The sequence below is a fragment of the Sapajus apella genome, unplaced genomic scaffold (assembly GCF_009761245.1).
Source record: "Sapajus apella isolate SASKATOON/1434 unplaced genomic scaffold, GSC_monkey_1.0 scaffold367, whole genome shotgun sequence".
NCBI lineage: Eukaryota > Metazoa > Chordata > Mammalia > Primates > Cebidae > Sapajus > Sapajus apella.
The window spans coordinates 54,495-61,305 of NW_022437306.1; the positions used below are offsets into that span (position 1 = coordinate 54,495).

At 41.4% G+C, this 6,811-nt stretch overlaps 1 long non-coding RNA gene across 1 annotated transcript; it reads right to left on the minus strand.

The window, feature by feature from the left end:
* Positions 1-3,828: 3,828 nt before the first annotated feature.
* On the minus strand, positions 3,829-6,518 carry LOC116545764. Its single transcript, XR_004266435.1, has 2 exons — positions 6,336-6,518; positions 3,829-4,045 (listed from the first exon to the last, which is right to left on the minus strand). It is a non-coding gene; the product is annotated as an uncharacterized LOC116545764 (long non-coding RNA).
* Between the last annotated feature and the right edge of the window lie 293 nt (positions 6,519-6,811).

Here is a 6,811-nt window from a genome sequence, read left to right on the forward strand (position 1 = left end):
CCTTAGAGGTGGAATCTGCCTGAAGCAAGGAACACCAAATTGTGAGCCTTTCAGAGGACCCTGCAGAGCTTTCACCGTTTGCTGTAAAATAAGGAGAAGCTAATGGAGGAGCCCGACAAAGAACTCAGGCACGGGATCTGAAGTATGGCTCCTTTAGTTTGAATGAGAGCAAACCTCACTCGAGCCCAGATAATTGATTACAATCATTAGGATTGATTAAAGAAAGATATGTTTCCCATGATGGGGTAGGCATTTTTTTGGTTAAATAACTTGCCCAAGATCACGCAGTCTAAGACCTTTCCTTCAGTGATTTGCAACGCTTTATGTGCATGGAAGGGAGACTGGATACGAAAGAAATTGCTACAGTTGGGAGAGGAGATGTGAATACAGGGCTGGTCTCAGGATACCCCTGCAGTGGGTATTGGGCTGAGTAGGAGGAACTTACTGAGGGTGTACAGTCCTGGGAGCATTGTGGTGTTGGGATGGGTAGGAGGGAGGCACACCTGTCCAGAGAGACTACCCAAAGTAGTCAGTCCCGCATGGAGATGCAGGCAGAAGCCTGTTGAGAGGTAGGAATTCCAGTTGCATGTCAGAGGCTTATGCTGTAAGGCTGGAGTCCTGGGATAAGTGTGATTATTTTGTGCCTTCCTTGGTCACTTTTCTTGTCCAGGTCTCAGCATCAGCTGTAGTGTCCTGAGCAAGTCTTTCCTCCAGTACGAGCATCTGTGATCTGCTCTGGTGAGGGAGTTAGCTTAGAGATGACCATTGCTTTCTGTAATTTACAATGCACGTTTGGGGTGGGAGGATGGAGACTGCAAATACTGCAAAGCGCCTGGGGAGGCAAACGCCAAGGAGAAGCATGAGACACACAAACATGAAACATGCTGCCGAAACCTAAACAATCACATGGAAAAGAAGAGTTTGGCTGGCACTGTGATGAGTGACAAACAGAACCATGACCAGGTCCCAATTGATGAGTTAACTACAGAAAATTCAGCACAGGTTTGCAGATGAACGATGAGTAAAGATATCCAAATAAAGATACAAATATTAACTTCTCCAATTGTTTTTTTATTGGCACTGGCTTCCTATACAGTCTGTTTACAGGGATTGTTACTAGATTTTGAATACTTTTGGTGCCTATGAACTGGGTTCACAGCATGCTGTGTCAGAACAGTTTATCTGTCCATCAGGAACATAATCTACTATTACCAGAAGAGCTTGGAAATCAGCTAGTAATTTAGAAATAACTCAGTCTCTTACTTGTATTTCTTCGCCATGAAGTGAAAAACTCCTTTGTTCTCCCATATATTTTTCTCATTATTCACAGATTCACCATCATCTCTCTCCAATTTTTTTTTGATCCCAGCTCTAGCCCCCTGTTTCTATTTCCTTTTCTTCCTTCCTTTTTCTTCTTGATTCAAGCACACAGGACTGGTCCAGTAGTAGTAGAACAAACCTCAGGGAGGAGGGGAGGGAAAGGAAAGAGCCCTAGTGGGAAAAACGTAGTGGGAACACTTTGTCATGGATGAAGAAAGAGGAGAGGCTGGGAGCACCAGATATAAATGTTACATGTGTGTATTGTCAAATTTGTGATAATGTTCACAATCAGTAGAGTGAGGTAGAATTCTGATTTGCCTCCCCACATCGTTTGACTACTCAGAGAAAATTACCAATTATGTTAACTTTCATTCGTTCATTTTTGTCAATAAACGTTTACCTAGCAGTGAACAAAGCAATATAAAAATTCCTACCTTGGTGGTGTTTACATAATAATAGGGAGATAGAAAATAAACACCAGAAATGAGTAATATATTTAATACATTATTTTATGTGCAAAATTTTTAATACAGTTAGATTTATTTGTCACAATCTGCATTCCATTTTTCTTCCCATCAGGCTACTTTATACATAGTAAAATTCAAAGTTTGTGGTGTTGAGATCTGAGGGATTTGCAAATGCAGAGCCCTGTGTTCACTGCCACACTTCTATATGGCCTTCACCCCCAGTTTCTTTGTATTAGTCCATTTTCACACTGCTGATAAAGACATACCCGAGACTGGGCAATTTACAAAAGCAAGAGGTTTATTGGACTTACGGTTCCATGTGGCTGGAGAGGCCTCACACTCATGGTGGAAGGTGAAAGGCATGTCTTACGTGGCAACAGACAAGAGAAGACAGCTTTTGCAGGGAAACTCCCCTTTTTAAAGCCATCAGATCTCATGAGACTTATTCACTGTCAGGTGAACAACACAGGAAAGACCTGCCCCCATGAGTCAATCACCTCCTACTGGGTCTCTCCCATAACATGTGGGAATTCAAGATGAGATATGGGTGGGGACGCAGCCAAAACATATTACCTTTTTGAGACAAACCCTCCTGTGACTCTGAAACCCCGACAGTCACTGATCTGGTTTCTAAGCCTACAGTTTTGCCTTCAGTGTCATGTAAATGGAGCCATACAATCTGTAGCCTTTATGTCTGGCTTTCTTAATTCAACAGTCCTTTAAGATTCATCCATGTTATTGAATGCATCAATCATTTATTGTTGCTGTGTGGTCTTTCCTTACGTGACATACCACGGTCAGTTCACTGGTCAAAAGGCAGCTGTGTTTCTTACAATTTGGGGCAATTATTGATAGAACTGCTATAAACGTTTACATACATGTTTTCAGTTTGAACATACATTTCATTTCTCTATGATAAATGTCCATGTGGGGGATTATTGGGTCATTAGGTAAGTGTATATTTTACTTTACAAGGAACTACCAAACTGTCTTCCAGAGCAGCCATACTATTTTGCATTCCTATCCATGGTGTATGAGAGTTCAGTTTAGTTGAATAAAGGAAGCCGATAAAAGAAAAGATGATTCAGAAATTGTTTCTGGACCGTTTCAAAATGGGAAACATTTCCAGTCTAATCAGCAGGCTTTCCACTGTAAAATTTGATCTTATCGATGCTGAAAACAATTCCTTGGGTTCTAAGAAAATGATTTTAAAGAAATATTGATATTTGGAAAGGTACCTTTGGAGAGAAGAAAATAATCACTGTCTCTCAAAATCTCGATGCTCTATAAATCGATGAGTTGATTTCAGCAATGTCTGAGTTCTGATTCTATGTGTTAATGCCTAAGTGCCAAGTTAAATATTTCTGTAGAAGGCCAACTTATTTTCTTAGCTGTTTAATAATCAACTGGGATCCATTGCTGGATACCCAAGAGTTGTTAAGGGAGAAGGATACAAACAAGTGTGAATAAAATCTCTGTGAGAGCTGAGTGTGGTAGCTTACTCCTGTAATCCCAGCACTTTGGATGGGAGAATTGCTTGAGGTCAGTCTGGCAGCATAGCAAGATCCTGTCTCCACAAAATTTTTTTTAAAATTATCCAGGCTTGGTGGCTCATGCCTGTTGTCCCAGCTCCTAGAGAGGTTGAGGTGGAAGGATCGCTTGAGCCCAGGGATTCGAGGCTGCAGTGAGCCACAATTACACCTCTGAACTCCAGCCTGGGACACAGAGTGAGAACCTGTCTTGAAAACGAAAACAAAAATAAAACCTCTGTGACTTTTGAACTTATAGCCAACACACACACACGTGTGCACACGCACAGCCCTCATCCAAAAATCCATAGATTCACAGACATATAAGCAGCATACGGGTGTCTTAGAAAATACCCATTTCGGTGGTTAGAGGTGCAGGAACTGAAACCTAGGAAAAGAAAGGCCTTATTCAAAATTCATCAGGGAGTTAGTGGTGTGACCAAACCCAGATTCTAAGTTCTCCCGCCTCCGGTCCAACGGTCTATAAGTTAAGCATGCTCTCAGCAGCAGGGTCCCATGGGTGGTGACGGCTTTATTCAGCAGAAGTCAGGGGCCGTGGTTCTCCTGGACTACCCTGTGGCCCCTCTGGCTGTTGCAGCTACAGCCTGCAGCAGTGTTTGTGCCGGCTTTTGCACAGTGCAGGCAGGATAGAGCATCCGTGGGTTTTTTGGTGCCTGCAGGCACCACCCATGTGTTCACATTCAAGGAATACATCCTTTCTTTCATATCCTACAAGGGAAGAAGGGGTAAAGAAACAAAAAAGTAAAATCCTGTTTTAAAAAAGTTACTAGCATTCATCTTGTTTAGCACTCTAAAGGTCACAGGGCAAAACTAACTCTGCTTCTTTGGATATGATGTGCGAACCTAGGACGGTTCTTACATCTTTATTTTTAAAAATTCAAAACAAAATTTGGTGATACATGAAAATTCCATGAACCTCAAATTTCAGTGTCCATAAATAAAGTTTTAGAGGACAACAGCCACACTCATTTATTTACGCATCATCTGTGGCTTTCATCCGACACAGGCAGAGATGAGTTGTTATGACAGAGATCACATGGTCCACAAAGCCCAAAGTATTCATTACCTAGCCCTTTACAGAAAAGGCTTGCCGACTGCTGTAGTAGTCTCTTCTGACTGTGCTGCAAGGCTAGAACTATAAATTTCACTTCCCTCCACATGCTCGCCATAAAAGCTTTCTCAAGTGCCTTCCTTTGTCTAGACAGGGCAAAGCTTTCCAAGTACTGAGTGCGAATTAGTCAATAAGTATTGAATGGATAGATAACGAAAGTGGGGTCCTGAGTATTCTGATTCCTCAGTATGGTGCCTCCCATATTCTGTGAAGTGTGAGTTTTTTTTATAAATTGTGATCCTTTTAATGTCAAAGCCGAGGCATGGAGTAAGCACTGCCTTCCTATGCTCAGGGAGCTAGGCTGGAAAGCAAATGGCCCTACATCAAGGAGGTTGACCTTAGTCATACAGAGAGCAGGTCTAAAGATCCAGAGAGAATGACCAACAACCATAAGAAAACAGTGAGTGTGAAGGGTTTCCATTAGAGTTTATGTCTTTTAAAGGCATGGCGTTGTGATGGAAAGTATACTCACCTAAGATTGGGAAACTTGGTTTCTAATTCCTACTGCACCACAACTATAGTTATGGGCAACCAGGTTTTCCTTTGTGAGTCACAGACGCTCCTAATCTCTCATAAGAAGGATATATACATAGATACAGATATATGTTCATATCTGTAACCACATCCATATCTATAGCTATTCTATCATCTGTCTAATCTATTCTCTATCATCTATATTCTGTCTATCATCTATCTATCTGATCTATCATCAATCATCTGTCTATCTGTCTGCCTATCTATCTATCTATCTATCTATCTATCTATCACAATTAGGGTGTTAAGCTGTTCACCAAATAGATCTGGCTATTTTCTTGCCATGAAGTAGGATTGCCTCCCTACCTTTCGTTAGGAAGGGCCAGTGAGACTTGCTTGGATAATAAATTTTGAGCAGAAGTGACGTGTCCTTGCAGGGCTGCAGCCCTTACCTGTGGGTGTGAGAACCTCAGAGTTCCTTCCTTTGCAGTGGCCAGCAGTAGTCAAGGTTGTGGCCACTCCACCAGTGGGGTGGAGCAGCTACAGGGAGCAGAGCAGCCCTATGGCCACAAAGCATTTGTACCAGAAGTGGGAATTAAACCTTGGCTCTTTTTAGGATGCCAGGATTTGAATGTTGTTTTTGACACAGCGTAACCTGGTCCATGTGACATACACAGGAGGTTGCCAGGAAAATGTGAGATCTCTAGTTAAATTTGAATATCAGATAAACAACGAATCCTCTTGTCGTGTAAGCTTGTCCCAAGTGTTGCATGGGACATACCCACACTTAAAACTGTTCATTTTTATTTTCAGGTATTGTTGAGAATTTAGTAACAGCATAATCTTTGGAACCAAACCAACTTGAGCTTGAATCTAGGCTTCGCCACATACAATCCTTGTGACTTTGGACAAGTGATGCCATTTCTTAGTCTCATATGTAAGACAGGGTTAAAAATACCTGCCCCATAAATATTCTTATGAGGAGTACATGGGAGATAATATGTTAAAACACAACAAATATTTGTTTTGATGTCTGGTCAAGAGAAAGTGGTCAGCATTATTTGCTATTAGTATTAGTGTTGTCGTTGCCACTGTTTTGAATCTCATGGAAATGGTTTGTAAGCTATGGTTTACCTACTGTTAATGTTATCTATCACAATTGTTAGTTAAGTCTGGTATCTATTGCAACAACTAGATACACATTATCTTGGGAAAGGTTTTTTTTTAATTTCTTTAAGCTTCTCTCTCCTGAGTTGTAAAATGGCATTTCTTGTACATGCTGTGCTTTTGTTCAGCCCTGCGGCTGTTCAGTTACCCCCTATTTCCGTGCCTCCTTGGCTTATAAATCAATTTGGCCTGCATCAGCTCCAAGGGCATCTACCTCGTCATCCTCCAGGTGAGCTCGTAGCTTACCTGAGGCTGTTTGTATCAGACATCCGAGAAAGAGAAGGAGAAGGTACAGCAGTCTCATGATGGGAAATGATTGTTCAGGATTATAGGAAGACCTCACAGCCTGAAGGAGGCTCTTTCTTCAGTGTACATCACTTGAGGGGGACAAGCGGTCTGGGAATGAGTTTAAATTCAGTTAGGAAACGAACAGAGGAATAGAAAACCATATACTACACGTTCTCACTTCTAAGTGGGAGCAAAATTGTAGGAACACACAGAATTCCCTGCTGAATTTCACTTATTTAATGTTACCATAACTTAAGCTTACTTAATTTAATGAAATTATATTGAAACTCCTCTAACTGTCACTCCAGTAAAAATGAACGCTCTTGGACACCTGTCACATACCATGAATCTTGAAAGCGGTATCTTAGTTGACATAATTTTATATGAGATAGACATTTTCTCTAACAAGTAATCTACAACTAGTGATTCAGCTG